Genomic DNA, 11,003 nt, shown 5'->3' with positions numbered 1-11,003 from the left:
GCAGAAAGAGATCTGTGGGGGGATAGGTGGTCGCAGCTCTGAGGGCTGAGGCCCAGGAGACTTCCTGTCCCTGTCAAGAGTCAGCAGGTGGTTTCCAGTATGGGTGGTAAGGAGCTCAGCAGGCTCAGAATCATGGAATCATACAAACGTAGGCCCGGAAGGGATCTCGGTAGGTCAGCTAGTCCAGTTCCCTGCACGGAGGCAGGACTAAGTGTTCTCTAGGCCAGTGGTGCCCAACCTTATTACGTAAGAGGGTCACATAAACGTAAGCACAACCTTGTGTGAGCCAAACAGATTCTAGATATTTTAATAAGATTTAAAGTCACATGTATTGATGTATATTTTAACTTCAGCTTGTTTAGTATGTATTTAAATAGGTTTTTTCTATGTACAGTATTGTCTGTTTACACACTTGTGTAAAGTAAAATGATGTAAAAGTGATGACAAAGTGCGAATGAATCAGCTGTTAGTATATTGTGTTGAAGTATATGAGCCTTATGAAATGCTCTCATGGGCTGTTCATGGCTTGCAAGCTGTAAGTTGGGCACCCCGATCTAGACCAACCTGGACAGATATTTGTCTAATCTGTTCTTAAAAACCACAAATGAGGGAGATTCTACAACCTCCCCAGGTAATTTTTTCCAGTGCTTAACTACCTTTACAGTTAGGAAGTTTTTCCTAATGTCTACTGTAAATCTCCCTGCTGTAATTTAAGCCCATTACTTCTTGACCTGTCCTCAATGGATAAGGAGCTCAATTTATCACCCTACTATTTATGACAACCTTTTATGCACTTGAAGATTATGTCCCTTCCCACAGTCTTCTCTTCTCCAGACCAAACAAACCCATTTTTTTTCAATCTTTCCTTGTAGGTCAGGTTTTCTAGAACTTTAATAATTTTTGTTGCTCTCTTCTGGACTTTCTCCAATTGTCCACATTTTTTCTGAAGTGTGGTGTCCTGAACTGAACACAATACTCCAGCTGAGGCTGAGTAGAGTGGAAGAATTACTTCTTATGCCTTGTTTACTTCTTATGCCTTGTTTACAACATTCACTCTAAGACATCCCAGAATGATATTTGCTTTTTTTTGCAACAGTGTTGGCCCATATTTGGTTTGTCATCTACTATCCTTTTCTGCAATACTCCCTCCTAGGCAGTCCTTTCCCATTTTGTATTTGTGCAGTTGAGCATTCCTTCCTAAGTGGAGTACTTTGCATTTGTCATTACTGAAAAGCCTCTCTCCCTGTTCCTGAGGTGTGAGTGGGGGGCCCTCCAACAACAGCAGCTTGTGCAGCCTGCCTGTACCTTCCCCACCTACTACAAGAGCTCCTGCCTTTCCTCCCAATCATTTCCCCTCTCATAGCTCCTTTCTCCCATCCCGTTCATCTGACTACTACCAAGGGCACTAGCCTGTTTGCACATCTCTTTGCTTTAGCAGGGCCCTCAAAAGGAAAAGTTCAGAGTCACTTCCTGCAATCGAAATGTAAAGTCAAAATATGCCTACTAACTTTTAAATGATGTATAGCTAAAATGCTTATTCATCAGTTAAAATCATTCTGTTCATACTAACTATTTCTGTTGATTGTCACTGCAAGCTTTAAGATAAGGCCACTGATAGGTAATTTGTGGTTGGGTTTCTCTGCACCTCTGAAGTTTCTTCCCTGTATTGGGTCCTGTATGCATTGTGGATAAAATTCATGTTTCTTTCTTTGTGCTGGTATTGTACATAAGTCAGTTTCATCCTGTGTTGTGGTTTGTTTTTTGAACTGCAATGGGCTATAACAGAATATAGCATGAAGGATCAAGTGCTGTTGTTGGGCATGAAGGCCATTCCTCATATTTGATATGCCTTGCCATTCAGGTCAAATAACACTGTTAGACTGATATTTTATTCATTCTTAGTTGTGTTCCGTATCTCTGTAGGAAAGTTAGATGTTCCCTCACAGGAACCTCTGGCACCACTACTTGCTGTACCAGATCTCCTGGTAGATGGTGGCATTTTCTGCATAGCAACCTATTGTTTAGTGTTATACTCTTCAGAGTTTAGATAAAGCTGGTGGCCCCTCTCAAGGTACATGGAATTGAGCTAGGCTGTTTTTATGTCCTAGTCAATTTACAGCAGTATCATACAAAAGTTCACTGTGAGGCAGCTCTTTCAAGGCCTGATTTTCATGTTACAGCAGATGTGCAAATTTAAGTGTTGGTCATTTGAGGATGCTGACATTGTAGATGCTTGTCTGTGCTCCACATGGCTGCTTCAGACAATTGTGCAGCTGCAGGAGGCTCTCAAGTCCTGGTACACCAGCCCATCAAGGACAGTTTGAAGTATTAGTGACATTTGCTACCTATATTCATTACTGTGTGGTGCAGTGTGTCACCATGCCTAAGTGGGTCACAGCTGAGAATACCAAATTCAGGACAGACGGCTGAGAAACAGGGCAAATATACCCCAGACTGGTGCCTATTCTATCGTTCGATTTTACCAACCAGTAACACAAGTGAACATCTGTATTACCAAACTAGTTAACAAGAAGTCATAAATGCAGTCTCTTTAGGCATTCCAGCCCCTAGCTCACCACACAGACAACTGGACTTTATAATTAGGAGATTACTGAAAACTAGATCAATCATATGTAAAGTTCTTCCAAACCCAAAGGACCAGCCATTTCACCAGATCACTATATAATTCAGATCTTACCCAAAAAAAATCACACTTGGAGCCAATCCTTTAGTAACTAAAGATTTAATAATATAAAAAGAAAAAAGTTATTGAATGGTTAAAAGACCATATACATTACAGTTGATTTTCAGAGATTGCAGGTAAGGATCATAACAGCGATGTAAATCTGCTAGCTTGTAAAAGTGCCTCTCTGGATTGCTCAGACCGGTTGTGGGGTCATTCAGTCCCTTTGTTCAAAGCTTCCTTATTAGAAATGCAGTCCACAGATGTGAAGCAGATGATGAAGACAAAGAAGTGATGTCACAGTCTCCCCTTATACCTTCAGCCTAGGTGCATGGAAGGACTCTTAGGTCCCATATCCTCTTCATGTGTCCTTACATGCCATGATGAGTCACTGGGCCTGAGTGCTTTGTGAAACATCTCCTGGCTGTGCACCAGGAAAAGCTCATTGGATGTATTTATTATCTTCGATGGCCCATCAACTCATGGCTGTCTACTCCTGATGTAAATCTGTTTGGTGGTATCACCCAGGAACACAAAACACCTGTTTGAGATACAAATACATAGCTAATTTTCATAACTTCAGATACAAAGATGATGATGCATATAAATAGGATCATCATACTTAGCAAATCATAACTAAGGTTATGAGTTAGTCACAGAGGTCATGGCAGTCATGGATTCTGTGACTTTACCAGACCTCCGTGACTTCTTTGGCTTCAGATGTCAGCGGCTGAAGCCAGGGCTGGAGGCGGGACTGTGCACCCCTGCCCTACAGTTGGGGCTGGAGCTGTGCTCCCCTGTCCCACAGCTGGGGCTGGAACCAGACCATGTGTCCTTGCCCTGCAGCTTGTGGCGGGGGCTGAAGCCAGGACTGTGCGCCCCTGCCCTGCGGCTTATGGCAGGGGCTGCAGCGGGGCCCTGTGCCCCTGCTCCGCAGCTTCCAAGGGCTGTGCCCCCCGGCTGCGGCCAGGGCTGTGCACCTGTGGCTAGGGTTGGAGTCAGGACTGTGTGCCCCTTGCCCTGCAGCTGTGGCCAGTTCCAGAGTGGGAGCTGTGCTCACCCCCAGGGCGGGGGTGGAGGTGAGGGGGCTCGACCTGTAAGTCCACCTCATGGGATCCCAGCTGTCATTCCTCCCCCACATCTAGCCCTGACCCCCAAGTTATTTTTAGTGAAAGTCACAGACCGGTCATAGGCTCCCGTGAATTTTTGTTTATTGCCCAGACCTGTCTGTGACTTTTACTAAAAATAACCATGACAAAATCTTAACCTTAATTATAACTTTTCTGTTGATACTTAGTGCAATTGTGCCATAATGATGATACATTAGCGATTGTAATGGTAGTGATACATTAGTGATTATACATTAGAGTATAGCTGGTTATCATGCCTTCTATACAGCATCACACAGTGCATGAGCTGCTTTAGGCTGATCGAGCTATGTGGTGATACCCTTATTCCCTAGCATTCTTCAGTTAGCTCCCTGTCTGCCACAACTTAGCTAGGGAACACCAAAAGATACTTTTTTCCTTTAACACCTCTATCCTCTCCTCCTTTAAATACCTCCGTAAACATGCTTGCACACTCCTGCCAGAATGGGACTGACACTCTCCAACTGGGGTAGATGGCTGGGGCACACTAAATGTTGGGGCATTATAGGTGAATGCCCAATAGAAGGGCTTTGCATGTTTGTTTGTTTGTTTGTTTTAAAAATAGAGCTGAGATACTGAGGGGACACCATTAGATTGACTGGCAGGCAGACATTCATAATTTCATAGGTTATCATCTAGTCTAACCTGAATGACACAGGCCGTAGGACTACCCTGAGTTAGAGACTTAGAGTTAGAAGGGACGCCAACGGTCATTTAGTCTACCCCCTACCAAGATACAGGATTTGTTGTGTCTAAACCATCCAGGAAAGATGGCTATCCAGCCTCGTTTTGAAAATCTCCAGTGAAGAAGTTTCCACAACCTCCTGAGGCAGTCTGTTCCATTGTCCTACTCTTCGTACAGTTTTTCCTGAGATTTAATCTAAATCTGCTATGCTGTAGTTTGAACTCATTGCCTCTTGTCCTGCCCTTTGTGGCAAAAGAGAACAACTTTGTTGTCTGAACTAGAGCATTTCTTTTAGAAAAATGTCCAATCTTCATTTTAAAATTTCCAATGATGGAGAACCGACAACAACCCTTGGAAAGTTGTTCCTATGGCTAATTATGGTTAATTACCCTCACAGTTTAAAATGTGTGCCTTATTTCTACTCTGAATTTGTCTAGCTTCAGCTTCCAGCTATTGAATCCTGTCATATCTTTGTCTCATAGACTGATGAGCTGTCTTATCAAATTTCTGTTCCCCATGTAGATACTTACATGTCACCCCTTAACCTTCTCTTTGTTAAGCTAAAGAGATTGAACTCCTTGAGTCCATCACTATAAGGCTTGTTTTCCAATTCTTTAATCGTGCTCATGACTGTTCTCTGAACCTCTCCAATTTTTCAACATCCTTCTTGTTTTGTGGACACCAGAATTGGACAGAGGATTGCACCAGTAGTGGTTGCACAAGAACCAAATATAGAGATAATATAACCTCCTACTCCTATTTAAGGTTTCAGAGTAGCAGCCGTGTTAGTCTGTATTCGCAAAAAGAAAAGGAGTACTTGTGGCACCTTAGAAACTAAATTGGTTAGTCTCTAAGGTGCCACAAGTACTCCTTTTCAAGATTCCCCAGTTTATACATCCAAACATAGCATTAGCCCTTTGGGCCATAGCATCACACCGAGAGCTCATGTTCAGCTGATTATCCACCAGGAACCCCAAAGTCTTTTTCAGAATCACCAGGAAAGAGTCTCCTATCCTGTAAGTATGGCCTACATTCATTGTTCCTAGATGTATGACTTTACATTTGGAAGTATTTAAACGTTTTTTATTTGCTTGTGCCAGGTTCACTAAGAGATTGCCCTGTATCAGTGACCTGTCCTCTTTATTATTTGCCACTTTCCCAGTCTTTGGGTCGTCTGCAAACTTTATCAACTATGATTTTATGTTTTCTTCCAGGTCATTGATAAAGGCATTAAATTGCATAGGACCAAGTACTGACTCCTGTGAGGCCCCCGCTAGAAAACACCCCTGCTCAGTGATGATTCCCTGTTAAAAGTTACATTTTGAGATTTACCAGTTAGCAAGTTTTTAATCCATTCAGTGTGTGCCATGTTGATTTTATATCATTCCAGTTTCTTAATCAAAATGTAATGTGATACCAAGTCAAATGCCTTACAGAAATCAAAATATATTTGTGATGAGGTGTAGTAGGCATTTGCTGCTTCCTGCTGTCTTGGCACACCCTACCTAAAGGTGGTATCCTTTTGGGGAAAAAGCAGTGAGTTTAGTCTTCCAAGAGCTACCTAGAAAGATCACCCAGGATCAGCTGTGGGCAGAGCCAAGAAGAATTGATCTTCCAGCTGCTAGAAGGGCTAGAAGCAAGCAGAAACCAATCAGGCTCAAGCAGGCAAGGTAACAAGGGCTGGTTGCTTCTTCCAGGATCATGTTTAGGTAAAGCTGGGACAGGGGAGGAATGATTTCCCCGTCTTAATCCAGGAAATCTGGCCTGGTCAGGGGCTTAACTCTGACACATCTTTTGGTTGAACTAGCAAAGGAATGTTAGGGATTTTAAAGCCCAGGTGGCCATCTTGAGTTAAATGTTACCTTAATTTTTCAGCAATAAATTAAGTTTACTTAATGAGATGGTCCTTTGACTCAGAGGAGCCTGTGATAATATTACATCTACTTTTGTACCTTTATCAACCAAACTTGTAATCCCATCAGAAAAAGGTATCAGGACAAATACATTCTACAGCTTCTAAAAGTACCCCAAAACCCTGGCAATACCAGCCATTTGTCCTAAAGCGAGTGGTTTGCTTATATACTTTGAGTCCTTGACTCTCTCCACCAGGGGGCAGTCATTCCATTTAAAAAGTATGATCTGTTAGAATAAATGTATTTTAAAGCAGTAATTTCATCCAATGTTCTTTAAAGGAAATATATCAAAATTAAAATATATTGTACCCAAACCCCCCTCACTTGTATAACTTGTGTGCTTTTAGATTATCAAAACAAATCTTACGTTTTACTATGTTCTATGTTTACTGTTGGATTAGATTCCATGCTTCTCTTAGTTTGGACAATGAAATTAACCTGTTTTGTATAATGTTGTTTTCACTATTGGTTCTAATGCAGTAGTACTATGCTGCAGTGCTTAGGTTGCATGTACTACAGGAGAATGTTTACATTTAAAATGGCTGTATTAACATGTTAAAAGAACTATATTAAAAGCTGTTATGCTGATGTGTTATACTGTTTTAGATTCTTACTAGCATTTATTAACCATCTAAACCTAAATGTTGGTCTTAAATCACTTGGTCTTCCTTTAAATGCCATTTATTTATTTTACTTATTTGCATTCCAGTAGTTCCATGAGGCCACAATCAAGATCAAAGCCCCATTAAACTCAGAATTGTACAAATATAAGACATTTTATAGCTAATACTGTCTTCTATTTTATGGCCTTGATCCTGCAACTAGATCCTTGCAGATGAACACTTGTGCCATTGTGGGCTCCGGGTCAGTGCAAAGTTCTGCCTGCAAGGACATGAAAGCAGAATCTGAGCCAATAAAAGTATAGAAGACATTAGCTACAAAATATCTTATAGGAGTTAAAAAATATATTTTTTCAATTGTATATGCCTAGTCCTGTGAGGTTCTGAGCCTCCCTCAACTCCCATTCAAGGTTTTCAGCACCTCAGTTTGGGCCCAACAACATTAGTATTTAGAAATGTAACACCATTGTGCAACTTTTTCACACTTAATAAGTAATGAATTTGTGTCCTGTATGGCTGTGATGCTCTGCTGAAAGCCACATCATCACTGGAGAAATTTGATACTGCACAGTCACACTGTTCAAGAAACTATGCACTTTCTATGTCCTTGATTTTGTTCTTATTAAATTATGTGCTGAGTTTTAGGACAAGTTATAGTACTAAGAGGGCTCTCTAATAGGAGCAGATTCTGGTAAATTATCTGTAGATTTGAATGATACTTTTAATACAGTTTCTTTTTCGAGCAGTAAAAATTTGTTATATTATTTAGTGCAATATTACCAAGTCCAAGTATTACTTTTTTTGATAAAATAAATGAACCAAATCCTGCAGCCCTTATGCAGGACCTAGACAAATTGGAGGATTGGGCCAAAAGAAATCTAATGAGGTTCAATAAGGATAAGTGCAGGGTCCTGCACTTAGGATGGAAGAATCCAATGCACCGCTACAGACTAGGGACTGAATGGCTAGGCAGCAGTTCTGCGGAAAAGGACCTAGGGGTGACAGTGGACGAGAAGCTGGATATGAGTCAGCAGTGTGCCCTTGTTGCCAAGAAGCCAATGACATTTTGGGATGTATAAGTAGGGGCATAGCGAGCAGATCGAGGGACGTGATCGTTCCCCTCTATTCGACATTGGTGAGGCCTCATCTGGAGTACTGTGTCCAGTTTTGGGCCCCACACTACAAGAAGGATGTGGATAAATTGGAGAGAGTCCAGCGAAGGGCAACAAAAATGATTCGGGGTCTAGAACACATGACTTATGAGGAGAGGCTGAGGGAGCTGGGATTGTTTAGCCTGCAGAAGAGAAGAATGAGGGGGGATTTGATAGCTGCTTTCAACTACCTGAAAGGGGGTTCCAAAGAGGATGGCTCTAGACTGTTCTCAATGGTAGCAGATGACAGAACGAGGAGTAATGGTCTCAAGTTGCAGTGAGGGAGGTTTAGATTGGATATTAGGAAAAACTTTTTCACTAAGAGGGTGGTGAAACACTGGAATGCGTTACCTAGGGAGGTGGTAGAATCTCCTTCCTTAGAGGTTTTTAAGGTCAGGCTTGACAAAGCCCTGGCTGGGATGATTTAACTGGGAATTGGTCCTGCTTCGAGCAGGGGGTTGGACTAGATGACCTTCAGGGGTCCCTTCCAACCCTGATATTCTATGATTCTATGATTCTATGCAGCCTTTACTCAGACAAATCTTCTGTTGATGTCACTGGGAATATTGCTTAAGTGAGGCGTGCTGGATTTGACTCTATATATTTAACTCCAAAAAATCAGACTCCAGGCAGTGAGGCTCAGGTTTTGGTTTTGTCCCTGGGTCTCAGCAAGTCTAACACCAGCCCTGGCAACCCCAACCTACAGTTTGAGACCTGCAGGTCTAGTTGCATGTGGAAGTGAAGCTGCCCTTAATAAAAGTTTGCTGCCACCTCCCACTGTTTTCAGTGAGATTGAAGCCAGGTCAACAGGCAAAGTGGCTGCCATTCTATGGTTCAGGAGGCTAGATGGGACAGTGAGGAGCAGCAGGGACACTGTGAAAAATGGATAGAGAAAGTGAGGGGGAGCAGGAGGCAGAGGTGTTGTAGGGGGATGGGGTGTGGGAGGGAGGTGCAGAGGACAGTGATGGGGCTTTTTGGGGTGGGAGATGGAGGGGATAGAATGGCAGCTCCCTCAGCCAGTAATGGGTAAGGGGAGCCCCCTCTGAGCAGCCAGGGGAAGGTAGTGTTACTAACTCTTTCAAATTGATGGCACGTCATGGGATTTGGCATCTGCAGGAGAAGTTCCTCTGATACTGCAATTTTCAAAGTGGGCGGAGCTCTGTGTGAGAGCCTCAGGGCTAAGGAAATAGACCTGCTCTGACTCTGAGCCCTGCCTTCAATATATGGTCCAGCAGAGAGGGTCCTGAGGCAGTAGGGGGAGGATCTGGGGTAAAGCTACTGTTGTCTCCAGGGCCCCGAACGTAGCAGCAATGTTTTCCTCCTCCAGCTGCCTTGGGATTTCTCCACTGGGGATCCAGGCAGAAGACAAAGTGAAGTCAGAGCGGAAGTTGGGAAGGTGGTGCTGCTGGGTCCAGGGAAAGGGAGAAGCCCTCAGGGGCACCAGAAGGTGGGGAGGGGGTGTAATCAGGGAGGTGCTCCTGATAGGTCCAGGCAAGGGGAGAATCTTAAGGGAAGAAAGTTGGTGGGAAGGAAGGGGAGTCAAACAGTAATAGGAAATGAATGGCAGTTCCCGTCTTAGGGAGTGAGGAGAGGTAAATGCCAGAGAGAGGCATGCATTGTGTGCATTAAAGGTTGACTTTTCAACCTGAAATTGTCACACAGACATTGGCAGAGGCGCAGAGGGGAGTTAAAAAGTAAAGAGACTGATTAAAAACAATGTTTTGATTATTTTAAAATGTCGTGATTTTGGGGGGATCTGACTCATTTTTGATATCGTGAGGTGGTCCAACTTATCATTTTTGATCTCTAGAAGTTAGCAAAACGGATCCTTTTACTGTGCTGAAACATTATATGTGATCAACATTGATCATCTGTGACCTGACCCAAGTTCTTTCTTTCATTCATTATATCCTTAGGTTCCTGGAAAGAGAGTAAAGACTTTTAAATACTGAGAAATCTTGGAGCTGACATGGTACCACCGGGTGGGCACTTACAATCTGCAACAGATTCATCCCACATAAGGCTATTAATATCAGCTGTTAAAGTCTCTAACAGGTTCCCTTGATATTGTCACCAGGAGAGCTATAGCTGTCTATACGGTCAAATGTAGTAATTTTCACCATAGCAGGGAATGTTCAAAGAGATCATGCAGCATCTAGACATAATAAACTGGACAAAGTTTTTGTGAATACTAGCATTTCTATTCAAGATAGTCATTTCTTTCCTCTGATGGCTGGGACAGTCACATGTTTTAAATGGTGGACATGCGGTTTCTTGTATGGTACATATAGTAATAATGAGTAGTGGTTAGATTTCATAGACTGTGTATTCCCTGAGACTTCAGTATCTAGTGACTTCTAATATTTAGGATACCAGCGGTTACTTAACTTCAGCTCACCCAGAGCCTGATTCAGCGTCCACTGACATCAGCAAGAGCCTGTCTACTGGCAGGCCCCCTAAAGGAACATTCAAAACAGTTGTTTACTCATTTTGGAATACAGACTTCAGATGTTTGTCATTTTCAGCACATATTTAAATAACCTGATCTTTGCTTTCTCATCATTTTGTTCTGCCAAAATTTCTCTATTTTTGGAAGACACTCAATCATCTTCATTTTTCCACTGTGAAGGATTTGTTGACTAATGTTTCCCACTGCAATCATAGAATTGTAGGTTTGGAAGGGACCTAGAGAGGTCATCTAGTCTAGTTTCCTGCACTCATGGCAGGACTAAGTATTATCTGGACCATCCCTGACAGGTATTTGTCTAACCTGCTCTTAAAAATCTCCAATGATGCTGTAGCG

The sequence above is a fragment of the Eretmochelys imbricata genome, chromosome 3 (assembly GCF_965152235.1).
Source record: "Eretmochelys imbricata isolate rEreImb1 chromosome 3, rEreImb1.hap1, whole genome shotgun sequence".
Lineage (NCBI taxonomy): Eukaryota > Metazoa > Chordata > Testudines > Cheloniidae > Eretmochelys > Eretmochelys imbricata.
This window is presented reverse-complemented; position numbering follows the sequence as displayed.